Source organism: Desmodus rotundus, chromosome 10 (assembly GCF_022682495.2).
Source record: "Desmodus rotundus isolate HL8 chromosome 10, HLdesRot8A.1, whole genome shotgun sequence".
Classification (NCBI taxonomy): domain Eukaryota; kingdom Metazoa; phylum Chordata; class Mammalia; order Chiroptera; family Phyllostomidae; genus Desmodus; species Desmodus rotundus.
Genome location: NC_071396.1, coordinates 50,425,806 through 50,450,567, shown reverse-complemented (window position 1 = coordinate 50,450,567; position 24,762 = coordinate 50,425,806). Strand labels below are relative to the sequence as shown.

The window sequence follows — 24,762 nt, the reverse complement described above, 5'->3', positions numbered from 1 at the left end:
CCGTTATCCAGAAGTAGGTCACTTGTTTACCCTTAGGTTTAAAGTGGTGAGAGAAGGGGTACTGAGAAAATATGCGGCATTTTTGAGTCCCTGTAGTGGGAGGTAGTCTTACCCAGTAAGGAAGAGGAGTGGGAAAAATGGCTTTTGGGTAAGTAATCAGCAGTGTCTCCCCCAAGACCTCACTAAAACTGCTCTTAGAAAGTCACCTTATCTGCTAGATCTGATGACTTTTTCCAGTTTTCCTGGTACTTGGCCTCTCTGTGATATTTTACATTGCTGGCTTCCTCTCTTGAAACTCTTGCTTTTTTTTTTTTTGCTATACGTTCTCTCTGCTTCTCTGATCACTTCTCCTTGGGCTCCACTCCACTACCTTTCTGTTATTTATAGGTTGATGTTACCCTGAGGTTTTAACCAGACACTATCTGGGCACCTCTGAGCATTTAAACCAAGCAATCTGCTCTAACTGTGTGACCAAGATCCAATGAGATCTGTTTGCGGCCTATGCCTTGAAACTTTGTACTTGGCCATGGACTTCCTTCCCCCTCTATAGTCCTGATTCTCCCTCTGCCATGTCTTTGTCTCTTCTTTCCATTACAGAGCTATTGCTCTTGATAAGGTCCTTACCAGCTTTTCCTTAAGGACAAGTTTTTAAAAGTTATTTATAACATCTCATAGAGTAGGTCCTAAAACTGAAAGGGGCTGTTTGTTTTCTCACACTCTTTCGAATTTTGGAATAGAAGCTGGACTTCTCCACAAAATAAAGGGACGATGAATTTGGAGTACCAGAGTTTAAAATATCAAAGAGCAAGGGAGAGTAGAGTCAGTTGAGAACTGGGTGATGCAAGAGTTGAGAAGGACCTGCCACTTAATGATTACATAAGAGAATTTGGATAGACATGTCTGGAGCTGCCTTTTCTTTTTAAATTATTTTTTAATATACTTTATTGATTATGCTATTACAGTTGTCCCATTTCCCCCCTTTATTCCCCTCTGCTCTGCACACCACCTCCCACCTGCATTCCCTTTAGTTCATGTCCATGGGTTGTACATATAAGTTCTTTGGCCTTTACCTTTCTTACACTATTTCTAAACTTCACCCTGTCTATTTTCTACCTACCATTTATGCTTCTTATTCTCTGTACCTTTCCCCCTTATCTCCTCCTCCTACTCCCCCACTGATAACCCTCCATGTGATCTCCATTTCTGTGATTCTGTTCCTGTTCTAGTTGTTTGCTTAGTTTGTTTTTGGTTTTATTTTTTAGGTTCAGTTGTTAATAGCTGTATATTGTCATTTTACTGTTCATAGTTTTGATCTTCTTTTTCTTAGATAAGTCCCTTTAATGTTTCATATAATAAGGGCTTGGTGCTGATGAACTCCTTGAACTTGACCTTATCTGGGAAGCACTTTATCTGCCTTTCTATTATAAATGATAGCTTTGCCGGATACAGTACTCTTGTATGTAGGTCCTTGCCTTTCATGACTTCAAAGACTTCTTTCCAGCCCTTTCTTGCCTGCAAGGTTTCTTTTGAGAAATCAACTGATAGTCTTATGGGAATGCCTTTGTAGGTAACTGTGTCCTTTTCTCTTGCTGCTTCTAAGATTCTCTATTTTTAATCTTGGGAAATGTAATTATGATGTGCCTTGGTATGTTCCTTCTTGGGTCCAGCTTCTTTGGGACTCTCTGAGCTTCCTAAACTCCCTGAAAGTCTATTTCCTTTGCCAGATTGGAGAAGTTCTCCTTCATTATTTGTTCAAATAAGTTTTCAATTTCTTGTTCTTCCTCTTCTCCTTCAGGCACCCCTATGATTCAGATGTTGGAATGTTTAAAGATGTCCTAGAGGTTCCTAAACCCTCTCCTCATTTTCTTGAATTCTTGTTTCTTCATTCTGTTCTGGTTGAATGTTTCTTTCTTCCTTCTGCTCCAAACCCTTAATTTGAGTCCGGGTTTCCTTCCCGCCACTGTTGGTTCCCTGCAGATTTTTCTTTATTTCACATAATGCAACCTTCATTGCTGCCTGAGTCTTTTTTATGCTGTTGAAGTACCCAGTGAGTTCCTGGAACATCCTGATAACCAGTGTTTTGAACTGTGCATCTGCAGGTTGGCTATCTCTTCGTTGCTTAGTTGTATTTTTTCTGCAGCTTTGATCTGTTCTTTCATTTGGGTCATTTTGTTGTTGTTGTTGTTGTTGTTGTTGTCTTGGTATACCTGTTATATAGTAATCGGTGAAGCCTTAGGTGTTCACCAGAGTGGGGCAACCCACCTTGCTGGGTTGTGATGCTGTCTGTGGGGGAGGGGTCCAAGAGGGAACAGTGCAGCTTGCTATGCTCTCTGTTGGTTTTCAGTCACTTCCCCAGCTACCCTCAATGAAATTGGGCCCTTCTGGTGCTGATTCCCAGTGGGTGGGCTTGTGTGCATTCTAGGACCCTGTGGGTGTCTCCAATGAACTCTTCAGTGAGGCTGGGAGTTTCTCCTGCTGCTGCTTCAACCGCCAAGGATGTTTTTAGTCAGAGGCTTTGAGGCTTTATTTCCCCACACAGGAACCCTGGGTTGTGCAGTCTGTCTTGCTCCCCAGTTGTTCCTCTCAGTTTATTGTCAGGCAAATGTGGGACCGCCCAGTCCTCCAGCTGCCTCCTTGCTGTGAGTCCTCTTCACCCAGCTGCCCATCTCTGGCTCTCCTACCGGTCTGGATGAATGTTTCTTCTTTAACTCTAACTCTTTGATTGTTGGACTTCCATACAGCTCAATTTTCTGTGAGTTCTGGTTGTTTTTAAATTGGTTGTTGTCCTTCTTTTGGTTGTGTGAGGAGGCACCTACGCCTCCATCTTGGCTGGAAGTCTAGAGCTGTCTTTTCAAGTGAAACAATGTTTTGTGACCCTCCCTGTGACTGTACAAATTTTTACTGAAAACTTCTGAAGCCACCAAATGTGTAGTGTGACTCAATTCCAGGAAGACACCAGTGAGGGGGTCCACAGGTTTATGAGGCTGTAAGTGTGAACAGCCCCACAGTCTGAGTCACACCCAGACTATTAAAGACTCTCTGATCTCTCAATCTCTGGCCTCAAGCCACTTCCAGTCTACCTTCCATGTAGCTGCCAGAGTGATCTAAGACACAAACCTAGGTCATTTCCATGTTCAAATTATTTAGAGACTCCTTGATCAGTGTTTCTCAAACTTGGGGTCCATGGATCACTGGGACACATTCTTGGGGCCTTCAGTACCCTTTAAACATTTACTATTTAATTTCAGAATTAATTAAAAAATTTAAGCATAATCTGTAATACCCAGATGACCACCTTATAATCAAGCACTTTGAGGAGATCTTAGTGTTGGTTAACATTTGTATTTATTGATTGGGTTGGTGCCAAGTGATCTTCTGAAATGACAGCATTTAAATTTTAATACTGTAATTATTTTTATCTCCTTGTTCATGGATATATCCTCAGCACCTAGAAGAGTGCCTGGCACATTGTAGGTGTTCAAAAAGGAGTTCTGCAATAAATAAATGAATGAAGTGTCTCCAAGTGAGTTCTGCTATCCTGGAGGATTCTCTACAGTTTGACATTTCAGCATGGCATGTGAGGGTATTCACAATCAAGCCTGGAATACCAAACTAGTAATTTTACCAGACAGTCTGAGCAGGATGTGGAGGCGTAGCCCTTTTTAGAAAATAAAAAAGTGAAAGTACAAAGGATTTATGTACATTTTGACAGGGCAGATGTGATATGTAAATGAATTGCAAATATAATGCAAATGACATACAAGTCCTCATGGAAATGAGCATCTTGTCTTTGGAATCAACTGTGGGGGAATTCACTGATTTGTTTGTGGAACAGGCAGTAAATCTTTTGAGGACTTAGGATGCAAGTTGCTGTAGTGGGGATGTGTGTGTTTTGGGGAGGCGGGGTAATGGGAAGTGTTCTCTCAAGGGGGAGTCAGTGTAGTTCTGTAAGCCTGAAGCTTAGTGTGAAGCCTAACACAGTGTGCAACCTAATATGCAGTTATTCTGCTGTGATATTCCAAAGGCTGGCCTTTTGGAACTGGTGTAGGGTGGGGGGCAGTAAAATGCAACTCCTTGTATCCCTTCAACTTTTTGGTTACCTTGCATTTTTTGCCCCACCCATCTCACACTATCCAAACTTTGGTCTACCAGATTAGAGAGTAGGAAGTTAGAAATTCCTGGCCCCCGTTCCTCATCATGAAGACCACAGAAGAGCCTGTGATAAGAGCTCTTGTAAATCATACCTGAAGGTGGGTAAGAGGATGATACGGAGTTCTGCTTTTCCTAATCTCATGACAAGAATTTAGCTAGATTTCTGCTAGACCTGTTAGAAAAGATGGTTGGTTACAAGAAGCCCTGAGGGCTTTCTGAGAAATATAGCTGCTTAATTTCAATGCCAGTGATGCAGTATCTGACAAAATTGGAAGCTTAGTTGGAAATTGAAAGGAAAAAAATGTCAACTGTGATTTTTTTCATTAGAAAAACCTGTTCTTTCCTGTCCTTGAGGTGAAAGAAAATTTTTGGTTACACAGACTCTTCTCCAATGATTATAAAAATATTTGGCAAATGAAATAAAAGAGCCTCTAGCAGCTATATTTTAATATAACTCAAAATCACTTTTTTTTTCTCTTACACTTTGCTCTGCAGTAGACGTGGGTTTAAATTCCCACCTCCTGGGTATACAAACTTGGGCAACTTATCCAACTTTTCTGAGGCCCAATTTCCTCCTCTACAAAATAGAAATAACAGTAGAATCCCCATGAGGTTTCTGTGAGGGTTAAATGAGATAATACGTGTACTTAGCACAGTGCCTGGCTCTTAGTAAGCATTCAATAAATGTAGCTATTTTCAGTGGTCATCTGTGGATTTGCTACTTAGAATCCATTTACCCTCCATCTGATAAACATGCCCCATTTCCTTCTGGTGAACCATTATTCTCTCCTCAGTCCATGTGGTTCTAATGAAACCGATTCCGCCCTCAGCACCAGGAGTAGAACATGTGACTTAGATTTGAACCAATCAGACCATTCCAACCTCCAGGCCATATTGGTTGATTCAAAAACAGGGACATACGTAGAGTTACCATATGACCCAACAATTCTACCTCTAGGTACATATACTGAAGGGAATTAAAAACAGGTGTTCAAATAAAAGCCTGTACATGAATGTTTATAGGGGCATTATTCATAATGGCCAAAAAATGGAAGCAATGCAAATGTCCATAATCTGATGAGTGGATAAACAAAATGTTGATATAGCCACACAATGGGAATATTGTTTAGCCATAAAAAGGAAGTACTGATTCATTCTACAACTGAAAACATTATGCTAAGTGAAGGAAGACAAACACAAAAGGCCCTATGTTATATGATTTCATTTGTATGAAATATCCAGAATAGGCAAATCTATAGAAACAGAAAGCAGAGGAACCAAGATGGCGGCGTAGGTAGACACACTGCGCCTCTCACAACCAAAACTGACAGAGAATCGAACAGCAAGGGGGACCGACACCAAGGAAATAGAAAATAAACATTCATCCAGACTGGTAGGAGGGGCGGAGACGGGCACCGGGGTGGAGAGGACTCGTGTGGCTGTGGTGGGACTGAGACTGATGGAGTGTGGGACAAATGGCGCAGGCAGTCCGAGCACTAGCAGACCCTGCGGCCCCACATTTGCACGGATGAACCCAGAGGGCCGGACTCAGAGTGGCGGAGAGCGGGGCAGGCAGAGTGGCGGGTAGCACCTTGCGGCACCACATTCGCCCACAGATAAACCGGACGAACGGCGGGCCCCGAAGCAGACCGCGCAACCCAGGGCTCCAGCTCGGGGAAATAAAGCCTCAAACCTCTGATTGAAAGCGCCCCTGGGGGTTGGGGCGGCAGCAGGAGAGACTCCCAGCCTCACAGGAGAGGTTGTTGGAGAGACCTACAGGGGCCTAGAGTGTGCACAGGCCCACTTACTCGGGAACCAGCACCAGAGTGGCCCAGTTTGATTGTGGGTATCGGAGTGAAAGATTGAAATCCGGAGGAGAGTGAGGCGGGTGCCATTGCTCCCACTCGGCCCCTCCCCCACGTACAGCGTCACAGCGCAGCAACCAGCATTACCCCGCCCTGGTGAACACCTAAGGCTCCGCCCCTTAAAGTAACAGAAGCGCCAAGACCAAAAAAAAAAAAAAAAAAAAAAAATGGCCCAAATGACAGAACACTTCAAAGCTCCAGAAAAAATACAACTAAGCGACGAAGAGATAGCCAACCTATCGGATGCACAGTTCAAAGCACTGGTTATCAATATGCTCACAGACTTGGTTGAATCTGTTCGAAAAACATGAAAAAATGAAGCCTATGCTAAGAGAAACAAAGGAAAATGTACAGGGAACCAATAGTGATGAGAAGGAAACTGGGACTCAAATCAATGGTATGGACCAGAAGGAAGAAAGAAGCATCCAACCAGAAAAGAATGAAGAAACAAGAACTTGGAAAAATGAGGAGAGGCTTAGGAACCTCCAGGACACCTTGAAACGTTCCAACATCCGAATTATAGGGGTGCCAGAAGGAGAAGAGGAAGAACAAAAAATTGAAAACTTATTTGAACAAATAATGGAGAGCTTCCCTGATCTGGCAAAGGAAATAGACTTCCGGAAGTCCAGGAAGCTCAGAGAGTCCCAAAGAAGCAGGACCCAAGGAGGAACACAACAAGGCACATCATCATTACATTACCCAAGATTAAACGCAAGGACCTACATCCAAGATTACTGTATCCAGCAAAGCTATCATTTAGAATGGAAGGGAAGATAAAGTGCTTCTCAGATAAGGTCAAGTTAAAGAAGCTCATCATCACCAAGCCCTTATTATATGAAATGTTAAAGGGAGTTACCTAAGAAAAAGAAGATCAAAAATAGGAACAGTAAAAATGACAGCAAACTCACAGTTATTAACGACCACACATAAAACAAAAACGAGAGCAAACTAGGCAAACAACTAGAACATGAGGGTTGTCAATAAGAGAGTGGGAGGGGGAGAAGGGGGTAAAGGTACAGAGAATAAGTAGCATAGATGATAGGTGGAAAATAGACAGGGGGAGGGTAAAAATAGTGTAGGAAATGTAGAAGCCAAAGAACTTATAAGTATGACCCATGGACATGAACTATGGGGGGGGAATGTGGGAGGGAGGGGTGTGGGCAGGATGGAGTGGAGTGGGGGGGGGAAATGGGACAACTGTAATAGCATAATCAATAAATATATTTAAAAAAAAAAGGAAACAGAAAGCATGTTAGTGGTTGCCAGAAATTAGAGGTAGGGGACATGCTAATGGGTATGGGGTCTCTCTTTGAGGTGATGCAAATATTTTGTAATTAGATAGTGGTGATAACTGTAAAGCATTGTGCATATACTAAAAACCACTAAATTTTATAATGTAAAAGGATGAATTTTATAGTAAGTGAATTAAAACTAAACTAAAAAAAATGGTCACATGACTCAAGCAGACCAGTGAGAGCCAATAAGACTCAACCCAATTCTTTGGAGCCATGAAAGGAGCAAACTAGTTCCCTTTTTGTAAGACTCCAACTTGAGAGAACATGGGGTCTTAAGCTGCTGACCAATTTTGCTATGTGTAGAGACTGAGATTGAACCATCCAAATCTGAAAGTAGACCCAAGAAATGAAGTGATATCAGGACCTGGTTATACATTGGTTATTAGTAAGAATGACTAATCATCCCAGTTTGCATGGGACTTTCCTGGTTTTAGCATTGAAAGACCTGTGTCCCATTTTGGTCACCTGAGTTACAGCTCTAAATCTACCTCTGCTTGAAACTCAGAACTCTCCCTGTGGACTATCCGATTACATGAGTCACTAAATTCCCTTTTGGCAAGTGTCATGGGTTGAGTTTTCCGGAGGCTGGCCCTGAGACAGAGTTTAGGGTTCAAGATGTTTGTCAGGGAACAACATCTATGAAATGAAGGAGACAGAAACAGAATATTGGGCAGAAGTCAAAATGCGATGTAGGCTCTTGGCCAATCCAACAGAAAGCTATGGAACTAGCATTGTTCTTCAGAAGTCCCACATTGAGCCAAAAAGGCTGGGCCATTATACTCTTCCCTGCTTCTTTTCACCGGCAAACTTCTAGTCTCAGCCTAAATGTTTTCTTTTTGAGGGGTCCTTTCCTGAAGCCCTCAGTCATGTTAAGTGCCATGGCACCTGGGGTATGTGTAGCGATTTGATTATTATTATTTTTGGTTTTATGTTTGTCTTACTTGTATTCCATTAGTTTCATGAAGGAAGGGGCTGTTCTGGTTAGCTATTGCTAGGTAACAAACTACCCAAACCATAATGGCTTAAACAGAGGCTGGCAAAGTAGGGCCCATGTGCAGATCCAGCTCACAGCCTGTGTTAGTATAACTGGAAAACTAAGAATTTTAAAAACATTTTAAAGGGGTTGTTTAAAAAAACACAAACAAGAATAATACATGACATGGCCCACAAAATTTACAATATTTCCCATCTGGCCCTTTATAGAAAAAGTTTGCCAACCCCTGGATTAAAACAACAACTGTTTTGTTCCATCTCATAATTTTGTGCATCAGGCATTCAGGAAGAATTTGGCTGAATGACCCTTTTGCTCCATGTGATATTGACTGAGACCTCTCAGTGGCACTTGGCTGGAGGCTGGTCTGGTCTGGAGGGTCCAGAGAGGCTTCACTCATGTCTGGTACCTCGGCAAAATAGCTGAAAGGCTGGGCTCACCTGGGCCTCTCTTCCTTTCTACACTGTCTCTCCCTCAGGGTAGTTAGACTTATTAAAGAGTGGTTCAGGTCTCTAAAAGACCAAAATGGAAATTCTCAAAGACTAGTCTAATAACTGGATAGCTTCACTTCTTCTGTACTCTGTTGGTGAAAGCTAAGTCACTCTCTCATCACTACATCCCCAGCTCTTAGCACAGCACCTAGCATATGAACTCAATAAATTTGTTAACTCATGGACACACTCTGGGAGGTAGAATCTGACTTACTTGTAATATGAAAATATTGGATTTGGAGCTAAAGGTCTACTTGGCCCCTTAGGAGCACTTTGTTCTACATGCTCTATTTTGGGACTATCATGGGCCCAACACTGTGGTGCATCTCTCAGAGTATTTGAATTTCAGTTTCCTTTTTGGTTAATGAGGGGCAATAAAACCTGCATCCCACAGGATTTCTGTGAGAATTAAATCGTATGATGAGTGTGAGAAAGCGTTATAAACCGCACAGTTCTGTTTAACGTTGGGTTGTAATTATTGTCATTGTTCCCTCGGGTGGGGTGTGGACAAGGCTAAAGCATCTAGATCCCTGCCGTGGAGAAAGACCCCTCAACTTTTACTCCACTCTCCAAATCTTACCCCTGCCAGTTCCTGAGGAACAGACATTAGGAGAATGAAGCAGGGTTCCTATGGCTATGCTACTCGCTTTCAGCCAGGGAAGATTTATTTCCCCACAGGGATTCTAATGATGATTTGATGGATTTCATAATTCCATAATGGTCTTGGTGCCAGTGCCTCCCACCCTGGGTGTCTCTGCAGAGGCCGTGGGGAAATGGGTAGCCACGCTAGTTAAATAAATAAGAATGATAAGTTGCCTGTGACCAGCCCCATGTTGCCTGAGTGGGCCTATTGTGGGCTCCGACATATGGAGTAATAAAGATGCTGCTGAGAAAAACTACGTAGAATTTGTCATCCTCACCCAGCTCAGAGAATATAGTTTTCCTTTCCCCAGAAGAGCCTCCCTGAAATCCTCTGTCCCAGAGACACTTCATACCTTTCATTTCCTGTGCATCTCATTTTTGACTGCAAGGACGATTTGTTTGCCTGAGTAATACTTCTTTTTCCATCCTTTCCACAAAAGCTCCTATATAGCCTGGGCATGATGTATAATGTGCATGTGATGTGTGTAGGTCTAGGGGTGGGATACTTACTTAGAAAGCAGAGATATAAAGTGGGATCTCCTGTGCGAGTTTGTAAGTACGTGCATCTGTGTGTGATTTAACTTTGCCCAGCCTGCAGCACAATTTATGCATAGTCAACAGGCAGGGAAAAGAATAGTACTAGTAGCTAGAACTATTCAGTACTTGCCGGGCCAGGCACTGGGATGAAAGCTTTATACACATCATCTCATTTAATCTCTTATTATAGAGATAAGGAAATACCCCTCCAAAGTTAGTTAGTGTTAAGCAGCTTGCTTAGTAGTTGCTTAGGGGCAGTCGGGACTTGAACCTATGTCTGTCCAATTCCAAAGTCTGCTCTTAAGCTGCTCCACAATGCTCGATTCAGGATCTCTGCTGACAGTGACATTGGATTCAATCATCTAATGTTCTGAGACATGCCATATGGCAAGACCTTATCCCCACATTTGATTTCCCAAAGCTTTGGTGCTTGGGAACCTTTATTAAGGATAGTATCAGAGGAGAGAAGGGTTCTCTTTATTGGGTTGCTCACCTAGGACTGTGCTGGCACAATCACTCACTGTACCAACCATGCCCAGGATTCCCTTGTCACAGACACCATCCCTTCTGCAGCTCCCTGCTGGGAGAGGCAGCCCTGACTCTTGTGCAGTGGTAAACACAGATTAGACTAGGGAGAGGGCCTACAGAGACTGTCCTACAACAGCCTGCGGTGGCCTGGGTCTTAGGGCTCTTCCAGGTGTGTGCATAGGAGTGGAGATTGCAATTGGAGCCATTCTGGCTCACCCCAAATTTGGTATGTGAACTTCAACTGTCGTAGCCAGTCATATGTTGGTGTGATGCAGGTGACAAGAGTGAGAGAACAAATGGTCCAGGAGAAGGAGAGACAAGAGAGTAGTCTGTCTTTAGACAGGTCACCAGGTTTTCAGTTCCAGCCCCTACCTGTCTGTTTTTACACCAGGTCTGGGCAAACGTGAACTTCTCTGTTGATAAAGGGGTGAGGAGTTTGGAAGCGTGAGGGGGAAAAAAGCCAGGAAGAGGTGGTATGAACTGGCTGGCTAGGTGCTGCGAAACAAAAAATGATCCGTGGCGGTGGTGTAGGTGAGCCAAGGACTTGGGAGGAAAGGACCGCTGAAATAGCTTTTCAAGTTGTCTGCTATGGGATGTGTGGTTTTCACGTTCTTCTCCATCACCACTATGATACCTTCACACTGATGCTTTTTCAGGTATGGGTTCCTGAGGGGGAAATGGAACAGGGTGAGGGAACAGCTGACATCTAGGTTATATTTCATCTGTCCCTGGTCTAGTTTCCTTATGATCTCTGATTGGTTCTCAAGGCTACTCTATGTGTATGTTTGCATAGTTCACTAGATGTGCCTAATTGCATAATTATGTATGTAATATATCTCTGGCAATGGACATATCACTGTGTGGCAGTGTGTATGTATGTGAATGCAAGATGTTTTAATTTATCTACACGTCTAAACATGTCTGTGCACTGGGTGTATGAGCCTGGACGTGTAAGTTGTGTGCATGAGTGTGGGTGTTTGTATGAGGGTGTGGGGCTTGTGGCCTACTGTGTTTTCCAGAGGTGGCTGCCATAATATTTCATCCCACATGTTCTTTTTACAATATGACACTAACACTCCTGTCAAGAGATGGGCTTGGTTCCTTCTCCTTAAATATAAAGACAACTTTGGGACTCCATCACTGATAGAATATGTGACTTCTGAGGCTAGGTCATAAAAATACCATGCACTTTGCCCTGACCAGTGTGGCTCAGTTGGTTGGTCATCGTCCACAAAGCAAAAGGTCACCAGTTTGATTTCTGGTCAGGGCTCATGCCTGAGTTGTGGGTTCGGTCCCCAGTTGCACGTGCTGGAAGCATCTGATTGATGTTTTTCTCTCCTATTGATGTTTCTCTCCCCCCTTCCTCCCTCTCTCTGAAAATAAGTAAATAAAATCTTAAAAAAATACCATGCACTTTTACATATTGTTCTCTTGGGACGCTCATTCTTGAAAACCAGCCACCGAGTTTGAGGAGGCCAAGCAGCTAATGCAAGAGGCCGCTTGTCAATGTCCTGGCTGACTACACCAGCTGAGGTCCCAACCAACAGGCAGCATCAATTGCCAGTCATGCTAGTAAGCATCTTGCCTTAGTTGAGTTAACCCAGCTGGCAGTACATGGAGCGCAGTTGATTCTTCCCAGCCAAATCCTGCTCAAACTGCTAAATAAATTATTGTTGTTTGGGGATGCTTTGTTATATGGCAGTGGATAACCAGAACAGGGCTGTTGCTGTGTCTGTCCTAACTGTGTGTGTGTTCCTGTGACTCGGTGTCTTCACAGGTGCCTATAAGCAGTGCATTTGTGTCAGATGTCTGTGCACATGAGTAGGTGTGTAGTTGAAGGTGTTTCTGGAGACAGAATCATGGTTGTCAGGGGTTTGCTTTGGCCTCAGTGGCAGCTGTTTGGTGAGAGCATTTTGAAATCTTGTCTGTCTTCTAGGTCTCTTCTTTTGAGTGTTTTCCCTGTGAACCAGAGGGGCCTATTTAGCTGAAAGCAAATGCAGCTTGCATTTTACTTTTTCTGGTCAAAGCTCCCTGGAGCTGCCAAGACCTCCCATGAGGTGGGAGACTGCCACTTGGAGGTCTTACAAACCTTTCACTGGGACTAGAAATACTGTTTTAAATTTTTTTTCCCCTCCCCTGGCTGGTGTGCTCAGTGGATTGAGCGTGGGCCTGTGAACCAAAGGGTCGCTGGTTCAATTCCCAGTCAGAGCACATGCCTGGGTTGTGGGCCAGGTCCCCAGGAGGGGGCGTGTGAGAGGCAACCACGCATTGATGTTTCTCTCCCTCTCTCCCTTCCTTCCCCTCTCTCTAAAAATAAATAAATAAAATCTTAATCCCCCCCCCCACTTTTCTGCAATTGAAGCCTTCAGAAATGATCCAGAAACAGAGCAAAGCACAGTCATTGTGGGATGTGAAGTCTCTTAGGGTGAAGAGACATAGAATTCCTGACTGCCACCAAGGAAGCTGCTGATACGGGCTCAGGTGTGCCCAGGTTCCAGAATAGTGATCATCTGGTCTCTGCACTGCCTTGGCTGCTGCAACCCAACCTTTGAGTGCAGTCCAGAAAGTGGAGGACTCTGATTCAGATAATCAGTTCCTCTTGGTCTCCTCTGCAATGTCCCCCAGCTTCCTGCTTTTTTCATTGGCAGCTTGACTTAGCTTTCCTGGGAACACCGAGAGTTCTGGCTTCACACTCCTGCCCTCATACTGCTTCTCAGGGCCTCTCAAGCACTGTTGTCCAGTAGAGTTTTCTACGATGACGGAAATGTTCTATAATATGACCATCCACTATGGTAGAAATTAGTCACATGTGGCTACTGAGCACTTTAACTGTGGGTAGTGTGACAGAAAAACTGATTTTTAAATTTTATTTAATTTTAATGAATTTAAATCAATATGCTACATACAGCTATCGGCCACTGTATTGGACAGTACAGCTCTGAAGAGTTCAGAGAGAAGAGTTTTTGTCTGATCTGTAAAATGGGGATACAACCATCTACCTCACAGGGCTGTCTGGAGCAAATAAGATGATGAATGTGAGTTTTACTCACATAAGGGAGACACCCGTGTGAGCTGAGTAGGCTTATTCTTATTGCTCTTTGCTAATATTTTTGTTTTTATGGCCCTTGCTGGGCTGTTTTGATCTAATTTGTTTACGTTTCTGTGTCTCTCATCAGACCCTGGGCTCTTTGAGGGTAAGAACCTAGTGGAGCTATTTCACACCTGAATCCCCACAGTCACGTGTGACTTGGTACTGATTTTTGAGTGAACAAAATGTCTGCAGTCCAGGCGGGATTCCTGACAGCAGGATTTAGAGTGTATGGTGAAAGCTGCTGGGGAAGAGAGACGTAGAACAGAGAGGGGAATGTAGGACAAATGGCGGTGAGAGAGAGAGCTAGGAACCGTGCTCCCCGCATTCTACATTCTAGGCTTATCCAGAGAAAGCAGGGAGCCAATTCTTGATGCCAGGAATGCTTTCACACAACTGGGTATCAGGCTTGTGGGAGATTAATTGAGAAAGGCTGATCAGAGGAGAAATGATCTACTCAACATGTTTTGCTTGTTGAGGAAGGCGAGATTGATTATATAATGCTCTGCCTAGCCAGGTGCTGTGGTTTCCTTTGATTGATGGTGGCCAGGTTGAAGGTGATGCCTCACGCTCTCTACCCTTCTAAGCTTTTGCTCTTCTGGGGATTGGAAGAGGGAACTTGGAAGATCTCCAACAGTTGCAAGGGAGAACTGGTTGTTGTTTCCTTATTTAAAATGAAAATTTAAACTTATTTCTGTTCAAATCCAAGCGTAATACAGGCAAACAAAGAGGAGACTACTGTGATCCCCACCTACCCACTCTGATCTGTAGACTTGAAAATTCCCACCTTTACAGTGGTCCTCCTTTTTGGGAGCCATGAAAGTAGAGGCTGTCTGCTTAGGCTTGGCCCTACACACTGGTTTCAGCAGCTCAGGAGAACTGAGCTCGGAGCTAGTTCTGCGAGGGTTCTCAGTCAGGGATTTTCAAGGTTAGGAGACTGGGGGACACAGAATTTCCCTTCCCTACACACTTGAGCTGGTTAGATCTTTCCCAAGAAGGAAGCTGGGCTCATGAGTGCTGGCAGCTCTGTGTCTAGCTGGACTCTTCTCTTGGCCCATACATTTACTTATTCATTCTATTATAAGATTTTAGCTTATTCTATTTTTAAGCATCTCACTCTTGTAGCACATTATAACTTTTGTCAGGCTTGATTGTAATTTATATGTTTTTTTAATTTTAGATTTTTAAAAATATATTTTATTGATTATGCTATTATAGTTGTCCCATTTTCCCCCCTTTATTCCCCTCCGCCCTGCACACCCCCTCCCACCCACATTCCCCCCCTATAGTTCATGTCCATGGGTCGTACATATAAGTTCTTTGGCTTCTACCGTTCCTACACTATTCTTACCTCCCCCTGTCTATTTTCTACCTACCAATTATGCTTCTTATTCTCTGTTCCTTTTCCCCCCTCTCCCCTTCCCACTCCCCCACTGATAACCCTCCATGTGATCTCCATTTCTGTGATTCTGTTCCTGTTCTAGTTGTTTGCTTAGTTTGCTTTTGTTTTTGTTTTAGGTTCAGTTGTTAATAGCTGTGAATTTGTTGTCATTTTATTGTTCATAGTTTTGATCTTCTTTTTCTTAGATAAATGCCTTTAACATTTCATATAATAAGGGCTTAGTGATGATGAACTCCTTGAACTTGACCTTATCTGAGAAGCACTTTATCTGCCCTTCCATTCTAAATGAAAGCTTTGCTGGATAGAGCAATCTTGGATGTAGGTCCTTGCCTTTCATGACTTGGAATACTTCTTTCCTGCCCCTTCTTGCCTGTAAGGCCTCTTTGGAGAAATCAGCTGACTCCTTTGTAGGTAACTGTGTCCTTTTCTCTTGCAGCTTCTAAGATTCTCTCCTTCTGTTTCATCTTGGGTAATGTAATGATGATGTGCCTTAGTGTGTTCCTCCTTGGGTCCAGCTTCTTTGGGACTCTCTGAGCTTCCTGGACTTCCTGGAAGTCCATTTCCTTGACCAGATTAGGGAAGTTCTCCTTCATGATTTGTTCAAATAAGTTTTCAATTTCTTGTTCTTTCTCTTCTCCTTCTGGCACCCCTATGATTTGGATCTTGGAATGTTTAAAGATGTCCTGGAGGTTCCTAAACCCTCTCCTCATTTTTTAAAATTCTTGTTTTTTCATTCTGTTCTTGTTTTTTTCTTCTTTCTGCTCCAAACCATTGTGAGTCCTAGTTTCCTTCCCATCACTGTTGGTTCCCTGTAGATTTTTCTTTATTTCACATAATGCAACCGTCATTGCTGCCTGGGTCTTTTTTATACTGTTGAAGTACCCAGTGAGTTCCTGGAACATCCTGATAACCAGTGTTTTGAACTGTGCATCTGATAGGTTAGCTATCTCTTTGTTACTTAGTTGTATTATTTCTGGAGCTTTGAAATGTTCTTTCATTTGGGCCTTTTTTTTTTTTTTTTTTGTCTTGGCGCACCTGTTATATAGTAATGGGTGGAGGTTTAGGTGTCCACCAGGGTGGGGCAACCCACCTTGCTGGGTTGTGATGCTGTCTGTGGGGGAGGGGTCCAAGAGGGAACAGTGCTGCTTGCTATGCTCTCTGTTGGTTTTCAGTCACTTCCCCAGCTACCCACAATGAAATTGGGCCCTTCTGGTGCTGATTCCCGGGTGGGTGGGTTTGTGTACGTTTTAGGACCCTGTGGGTCTCTCCAGCAAAGTCTCCTGTGAGGCTGGGAGTTTATTCTGCCACCTGAACCCCCACAGGTGTTTGCAGTCAGAGGCTTTGAGGCTTTATTTCCCTGCACTGGAACCTTGGGTTGCGCAGTGTGTCTCGTTCCCCAGTTGCTCCTCCCAGTTTATCTGCACGAGAATGTGAGACCGCCCAGTCTGCTAGCCACTGCCTTGCCTGCTGCAGTCTTCCAGCCGCAGCCTAGCCTGGAGTCTTCTCCACCCTGTTGCCTGTCTCTGCCCTTCCTAACGGTCTGGATGAATGTTTCTTCTTTATCTCCTTGGTGGTCAGACTTCCACACAGTTGGATTTTCTGTCAGGTCTGGTTTTTTGTTTTTAAATTTGATGTTGTCCTTTTGGTTGTGTGAGGAGGCACAGTGTGTCTACCTATGCCTCCATCTTGGCTGGAAGTAGTACCTAAATTTTAGATTTTATTTATTTATTTTTAGAGAGAGGGGAAGGAAGGGAGACAGAGAGGGAGAGAAACATTGACTAGGGACCTGGCCCACAACCCAGGCATGTGTTCCAATTGGGAATTGAATTGACAACTTTTCAGTTTGCAGGCCAGCACTCTATCCACTGAGCCACACTTTATTGTGCTAGGCAGTGATGGAAGCTAGGATTATTCCTGGGTCCAGCTACTTCTCTCACTGATCTCCTGAATGTTTCCACCCAGCCCCAGGGAAGTGTCCTATCTAGACCTTTCTAAAAAACTGGCACTACTCACTCAGCTATTGCCCAGGGGCTTGTTTTCCCACCCCAGGCTACTGACCAAGGTTTGTTTAGTGGCTGCAAAGTCAGTTTTGCACCTGGTTGAAGTAAACAAAATCGAGAAAATAAATAAATTTTTAGAAGCTCACATAATAACATAGAAAAGGGAAAGGAATGCTAGTGACAGGGTTGTTTCTTTTTTCTTATTTTGCTTGCTCTTGGGGGAATTCTTGCTATTTGGGGATGATACTTTTCTTCAGTCCTGAATGACCAGGTATCACTATCTGCACTCTGAGGGCTTGAGAGAGTACCCCTCAAGCGCTTGGTCAAGTGAGGCAAGGTGAAGGCTTAACAGTAACATGGGAAAAGAACAGGACTTTTGGAGGCACCCAAATGTGGCTTGAATTTCCAGTTCTATCACTTTCTGACTGTCTGACCTTGTATAAATCCTTCTACCGTTTTGAGCTTCAGCTTCCTCATGTATTAAAAGGGGAAGGTAAATCTGATCTTACAAAGTTATATAAATAAGTACAATGTGTATGTAAGCAGTAGACACCTATTCAGGGGTAGTGCACATTAGCGGCACAGGTGATTTTTATTTTTAAAATATTTGGTTATCAAAAAACCACACAATTCACACACATATAAAGGAGGTGACTTGCAGGTGACCTATTCTGCATGAATTTTCAAAGGACTATTTATTGTTTCAGACTCTTGGCTTTATCCCAAACTAAGACACAACAGCTTAATTAATTGTACTCTCCACACCTTCCAGTTTCTTTCTGAGAATCTTTCCCGTAGAAAGAAATTAGGGTGTTAGGCAATCGGATAAGAAACTTCGAAGTACAATTTTGGTCTAGCAAAATCAAGTCCGTGGCCATCTCTTCTAGACATCGCTCAGTCTGGCGGAGTGATTAGGCGAAAAACGTCCCAGGAAGTTTGAGAAAAGAGACGCTAGGGGGTGGGACTTAACAAAAACCGGAAAAGGCGGGGCTAACAATTATAGTGCCACTAGGGCAGTGAGGCGACTGCTTGCTTTTCTGGAAGGTGGCAATTGGGTGAGTCGGCGAGTGACGTAATAGCCGCACGCTCGCAAGTTCAGACAGTCACCGCCGCGTCTGCGCATCGGGAGCTGGTTGACGCTGCAGCCGCCTGGAATTGTGGGGGTTGTGTCTACCCCTCGGCTGCCAGACGGGAAGCCGAAGGTAGGGGCGGTGGGGGCCGCCCGTCCCTGGAGCTGGGCGGGGGGGCTCAGGGCACCACCCAGGCCTCCTCCTGCCAGCGGCCCCTGAGCCCTCCCAGCCCTGTGCTGGGGTCCCCACGCATCCACCCCTAGTGTCTTCAGAGCGGGACGTCCACGTGGGCCCTGGGCTCCTCAGTAGTGTCTGCAGATCTGTTCTGTCAGCCCAACGGCCGCTTTCGCTACTTTTCCCCACTCATAAGGTCTCTAGAAGCCCTTCCTATATGTCAGGAGACGAGGCAGTGGGCGTCTGAGACTGGCTTTTTGGCTCCGCATCTGTTACAGTTTCCTTTCCTGTTCCCTCGGCCTCAGTTTGTGCCTCTATCGAATGGCTCCAGTGTTGACACTTGTTCTAGGTTGAGACCTTTGCTGTCTCTTCCCCGTATGGAATTACGCCTTAACCCCCATGGTATTTCCACTCCTACCTTGTGTTTTTCTTTGTCCTGGTAGAGAAAGACTTGCTTTAAAGTGGGGGTTACAGACTTTGATTGTGTGTCAAATCACATTGGAGTTTGTGTGTAGCCCTGGCCTCAACTCAGGTGTTTCGGATAAAGCACAGCCTGGGCACCTGCAATTCTCAGGTGGTTCTGATTCAGGTGGTGCCAGAATCCTCACTTTGAGATTCTCTGCTTCAGAAGACAGGAGAGAATCAGTTCATCTATGAGCCCCTGTCCTGTGACTTAAGGTGGGAAAAACCAGGAGTCAGGAAATGCCCAACATTTGTGAGGCCAGTGGGGGCTTCCCTTTGCACTCTAAGAGCTCGAAGGCCATTTGGTGCCTTTAAAAAATATATTGGGGACTCATGTAAGATCAGTTTTCTAATATTTTTCGATGCCTGGTTTCAATGAAACCCAGCTGGCTTTCTGACCTCAATTAAACAAAACTGCCAAGTGCTTTTGGAGGGGGGTCGTTATATTAACCCAGACTATGTAGTCAGGAGGAAAATGAATCCTCCATGTTTGCTAAGAGAAGAAATGATATGTTTATAAACAGTTTGTTTTGACAGTGTAAAAGATGTTTTGTATCTGTGTCTTTTTAGCTCTCACCCTACCCACACTTTTTTCGTTTTTGATAAAAATATAGCCAGGTTTGGAGATTGGTTGGGATTTTACTGGAAGCCAGGGTGTGAGGATATCAGGATTGATGTTTGTGTAACATGGATCAAGGCTAGGTTTGTGATTTTAGTTGAGAACATGGGTCTTACTTTTTAAGGAAGGTATTGTCACATCAGATTTATTTTAACCTTCTGGATATTTAGTGAATTTAATATGCGAACACATAGTGTTCAGATGAAATTGGCTACAGAAAAGATTGGCCCCATTTTACAGATGGTGGGAATAGGGAATATGTTAGTAGTGATGAGGTAGCCTAGGAACGAAAAGTTACTCTGATTCCTGCGTTGTTAACCCTTTCTACTGTCTTTGAAGACCAGCTATTACTTGCTTCTCTGCAGAGGCCAGTTTTGAGCCCTGGTGTTTCATTGACACCAAAAAATTAAGTGAAATTGAAAAGTTAACAAAATGGATTTTAAAATAAACATGCCAGAACTTAACCCTTCAATAAGTGTTGTTCTCCTTGGAGTAATATGTGTAGGTGTGGGTGGTGGGGGTTGAGGGTGGCATCGCTTATGCGATATGGCCATTTTCTAAAGCAGTTTTGAAAATTCACTTCTGAAATGGTCTTCAGAGACATTACTACATGACACCATGCTGTATTAAAAATTTTTTTAAAATTCCAAATGGTGTGGTTGATAAACTTTGTTACCTGACTTGTCTACAGATGAGTTAACAGTTCTTTCGAAGTGGACATAATGCTTTTTGGGAGTGTGGCAAACATGAGTTTTGATTCTGAGTCTATAATTTATTATCTGTATGACCTTGGACAAGTTATTTCATCTCTTAGGTTTGGTTTTCCACTGCATAAAAATGGTGCCAAAAAGGTTGGGGATCACTGCTCTGAGGGTCCCCACCAGACTTGGCATCTAGGGAATCCGTGGGTAATGGCAGCTCATCCCCAGCTAACCCTCTGAACCTGTCTCTAAGACCCCCCTTTTCTCTGACTCTCCAGTTAGCTGACAGCAGACCTGCCTTGGCTCACTTTTTTCCTATAACGTTCCTGGACAGCCAAAGTAGCCCACCTAGGCTCTCTCCTGTCATTTCTTCTATCCTAGACCCTTCTTGTTTCACAGTCCCCAGCTTTAATAAACATACTCTCAAATTAAAAAAAGATACTTTGACCCTGGCTGGTATGGCTCAGTGGACTGAGCGTCGGCCTGCAAACTAGAAGGTTGCAGGTTCGGTTCCCAGTCAGGGTGCATGCCTAGGTTATGGGCCAATGTTTCCCTTTCTTTCTCTCTTCCTTTGCCTCTCTCTAAAAATAAATAAATAAAATCTTAAAAAAATACTTTGATTAGTGATTAAATGAGGTAATACATTCACATGAAAGCTCTCGGGATATAGGAATGCAATATCTGTTTTTACCATCAAAGAATGAAGATTTGTTATTAAGAATATTAAAAAATGGGAATCTCTAAAAGCAAGTTGCATGTTTTTGCAAATAGATGCCTTTGAATTCTCTTCATTTTGTTTGTGGATTCATGCTCTTCTCATCTTGCCTCTTGTTCTTTTTCTCCATTACATTCTATCTTTTTTTAAGTGGAGCTTTGCTGCAGAGGCTGTCTGCCAGTGTATTGGAGTAAGCCTCTTTTCAGGACGGCTAATCTCAACATTTTTAGAGTGCCATCCCTTTGGTTGTGTATTCCTGGGGATTTTTTCTGGGGCCTCAGATGGTGCTTAGATCATGCTCTGTAGCACAGGCTTCTCTAGCTCCCAGACTTCGTGTGTCAATTTGGAGATGTGTCCTTGCGGAGCTAATCTTTTTCTTTCTGAGTGAGTGAGGATGAATACTTTATGCTTTTCTGAGTTGGCTTTAGGCTGCCTTAGTCTCCCACAACACAGAGCTGCTTACTTTAATTGTATGTGGTGTAAGGGAATATTCTGCCCTTTTCTTTATTCACTTTCACCAAGGGTTTCACTGCTGAGTAGGGGAGGAGAAGAGCCTGTCACTATTCAGGTGGGTCTTAGGGTGGCCTCTGATTCCCAGCATCAGCAACAGTTGAGTTTGTCTTTGGGACAAACACCTCTAAAAGATTCAGGCCGCTCAGGACACATGAGAGGAGTCTCCCAGAATTTTTGTGGTTTGTTAAGGGTTTATACCTGGTGTCCTCACTTGTACAATTTTCTACCTTCTAGACAATGAGACTTCAATAGCAATATAACTAATTATGTTCAGCCCAGACTTGAGGTTTTTTCAGATTCCCTGAGGCAGCTCATTGGCAAAGGTATGGTTGTGATGGCTGGTCATGTCTGCCCCCATTCTCTCTCTCTCTCTTTTTTTATTTCCTGCTTTTTGCTTTTATTAGCATTTATTTTATGCTGAATTTATTCCTGGGCCATAAGTTTTTTGTTTCTATAGTTTTGCCTGGGATATCTTTTTCTTGTGTGCAAACTCTTCTTCTGGTTTAGGAATAATGTGCTGTTTTCCAGTAAGGATCATCACAGTGTGGCAGGGAGAACTGATATATGGGTTACTCCATTCATGAGCTCTTTAAGTTCTGCCTCCATCTTGGGAGCTTTGCTTACCTGGATGTGCTCAATAACCAGAGAGTCTGCATCTAAACCATTAAGTTCAGCATTACTCTCTGCACTCTTAAGCAGGTGCAGCAAAAATTTAGCACTCTTTTTGAGCCACTGACCTTGTATCCAGTCCCATTGTTTGGCCTGGGCACACCTACCAATTCTAGCATTGTAGTGATGGAATGGCCAACATTACTTCTGTAAAGTGACATCTTTCAGATACTTAGTGGCTTTTTGGATATGTATACCCTTGATGGTCTTGCCCTCATTTTCTTAATAGCGCCCTTGGCTTTGGTGTTTGAAGCATTGAGAAGTGTTTTAGTAAGTTACGGGCTGCTGTAACAGAATACTACACAGTGGGTAGCTGAAATAACAAGCATTTATTTCTTACAGTTCTGGAGGTTGGTATGCTCAGGGTCTTGATGAAGGCCCTCCTCTTGGTTCACAGCCGCCTTCCTGCTGTACCGTCACATGGCTCAGAGCAGAGTGAGCTCCTGTCTGGTCATCTGTCTATAAGGGCAGTGATCCCATCATTGGGCTTCACTTCACCCACATGACCTATCTAACCCTAATCACCTCCCAAAGGCCCACCTCCAAATACTATCACATTAGGAATTAGAGCTTCAACATATGTATTTGGGGGTGGACACAAACAGCCCATAACAAGACCGAAGTGGCATAGTCAGTGAATGAGTAAAAATTCCATGCCAATGCCTGAGCCTAGGGCTCGTCAAATGGCATATTTCAGTCTTGGTTCAGAAATGCTGCTGGAATGCTATAAATCCTTCATGACTGCTATAAATCCATCATGTTTCTTGGAGTCGCCTCATTTGTGAAATTTAATGCCTGTATTGATCTCTCCTATAAGGAAGGTGAACAATCATCCTAGTTTTCCCAGGACTGAGGGATTTCCCAGATGTGGGACTTTAGTGCAAAGTCTGGGGCAAACCAGTGCAAGTTGATCACCCTACCTGTGACTGTTATGCAAATTAATGACTGTCCTTATGGAAACTGAGTCTGCCCTTTGTATTGTACATCGTGTTTTTTAAACTTTTGTTCATTATCACTTTTTGAGACTTTTCCTAATTGGCACCGCCCCCCAAACCAACTGAATTTTAATACCACAGATATATTATGTACCTGTTTATGTACTTTGGCCCTTTGGAGGACCACAAACTGTTTCAATATCTAAGATTTTTCTTCCCCAACAATCAATTTTCACCCCCTTGGGGGCGATATTGCCCTCACTGAGAGTGCATGTCTTATATTCTCTCTCTAATACAGTCATCAAGGCTTGTTTTTTATCTAGTAGATCCAGCTATTACTACAAACTTTTATCTCATCCAATTCGCACATCAGCCTTCTAAGACAGTTGGTATTCCCATTTTATAGATGAAGAAACGGAGGCTCAGTGAGGTTAAGTGATTTAAGTCTGCTGTAGCCAGGCTTTAAACTCAGTTCTGACTCCAGAGCTCTTTCTGTCGCACTGTGCTACTGCCTCCCCACCCCCACCTGGGTGTCTGCAGTCATCAGAAAGGCATTTGACCATTCAGTTTATTTTGTCAAGGCCCTACTAGGTGCCAGGCCCAGTGGAAGATGCTGGGGACACTAATGTGAAAAAGTTCTTGCTGTTGAAGAGCTTACTTACTGTTTTTCCATGGTGGGAATGCCTTAAGGGCTAGTGTCCTTGTTACCCTTTCCTGTGTGGGCTTCTTGTGAGAAGGCTGGCTGTGGCTAAGCCATGGCTGGTTGTCATGGAAAGATTTCCATTAGTTGGCCTTTAGGAGGTTCAGAGCTGTGAATGTGTCCTTACTACAGGGTAGGGCAAAAGTAGGTTTATAGTTATTCATGTGGAAAATAATATAATTAATAAATAATAATACAAGTATAAGCCCTGTGTTTTGCATACTCACAACTGTAAACCTGCTTTTGCCCCACCCTGTATATCCATTTTCCAACCAGCTGAGCTGTTTCTAATTGCTGAGCATGTTGTGTATAGAGTATAACTGAAAGAGTAAACTTCTTAGCCATTATATACTCATGAGCATAAGGATCGGTAAGAATGACACTTTTGTTTTGCTTATTGATATTCTTAATAATTCAGAGCAGTTTTTTGTCCTCTTGTGAAGTTATTCATATTGTCTCAAAGCCTAATACTATTAAGAGAATTTGAGAAGCAATGGGATGTAGGTGAAGGTGGGAGGGATGATTTTTACCTGGCCTTTTCCAAAAAGGCTGGTGCAATGAAGTGTGTCCTTTATTTATTTTCTTTCAGATCTTGGACTTTTGAGGTGGTCCATTTACCATCTGCTTCTCTGTTGCCTCCTCTTCTTTTTTCATAGCTGAGCCTCCTGTGTTGGCACAGGTATTCCTGGACTGGAACTTGGAGCCTTTGGGTAGTGTCTGATGTTTGGCTCATGTCACATGCCATATCCATAGAGAAATGGTTAGGGGTGTGTTTTTGAGGTCTGCTTTCTGGCTATGCCTTCACAGAGGGAGGGAGATCTTGATTATGCCTTTTAATTACCACTTATTATCATCACAGGTATAGGGACATCACAGCAGTCACTGAACTGATCCATGTCTAGTCAGTTCTCTCTCTGCAAGTATTCTGCCTCTTCTATCTTATGAGGGGAGGCGTTCTAGAAACTGGAAGAATATGAGATGCATCCTGAAGTTCTGGTGAGGAAGACTAATGCCATTTTAAATGGACATTTCTTTACTTCTGACAATAGTTTCATACATATGCCTTACATTTCTGTGAGGATTCCAAGGTGGGCACCAGCCATCTGACCGAACTCTAGAAGACCAGCAGGCTTCAGTTCACTGCAGGTTATATAAAGTACAATAGGACAGTCAATAGATATAAGATTGATTGGTCATGCTTTGAATCCAGTGG

The 24,762-nt window shown here is 43.4% G+C and overlaps 1 protein-coding gene across 2 annotated transcripts in view; it reads left to right on the top strand.

Moving 5' to 3' along the window:
• Positions 1-18,040: 18,040 nt before the first annotated feature.
• Positions 18,041-24,762, top strand: part of SIL1 (SIL1 nucleotide exchange factor) — a 219,516-nt gene continuing 212,794 nt past the window's right edge. The window contains exon 1 of one of the 2 annotated variants that reach the window (XM_024575306.3): positions 18,041-18,193. The gene's annotated coding sequence lies outside the window, so the exon portion shown is untranslated. The remainder of the gene's footprint in view (positions 18,194-24,762) is intronic. The other variant, XM_024575307.4, reaches the window with a different exon arrangement.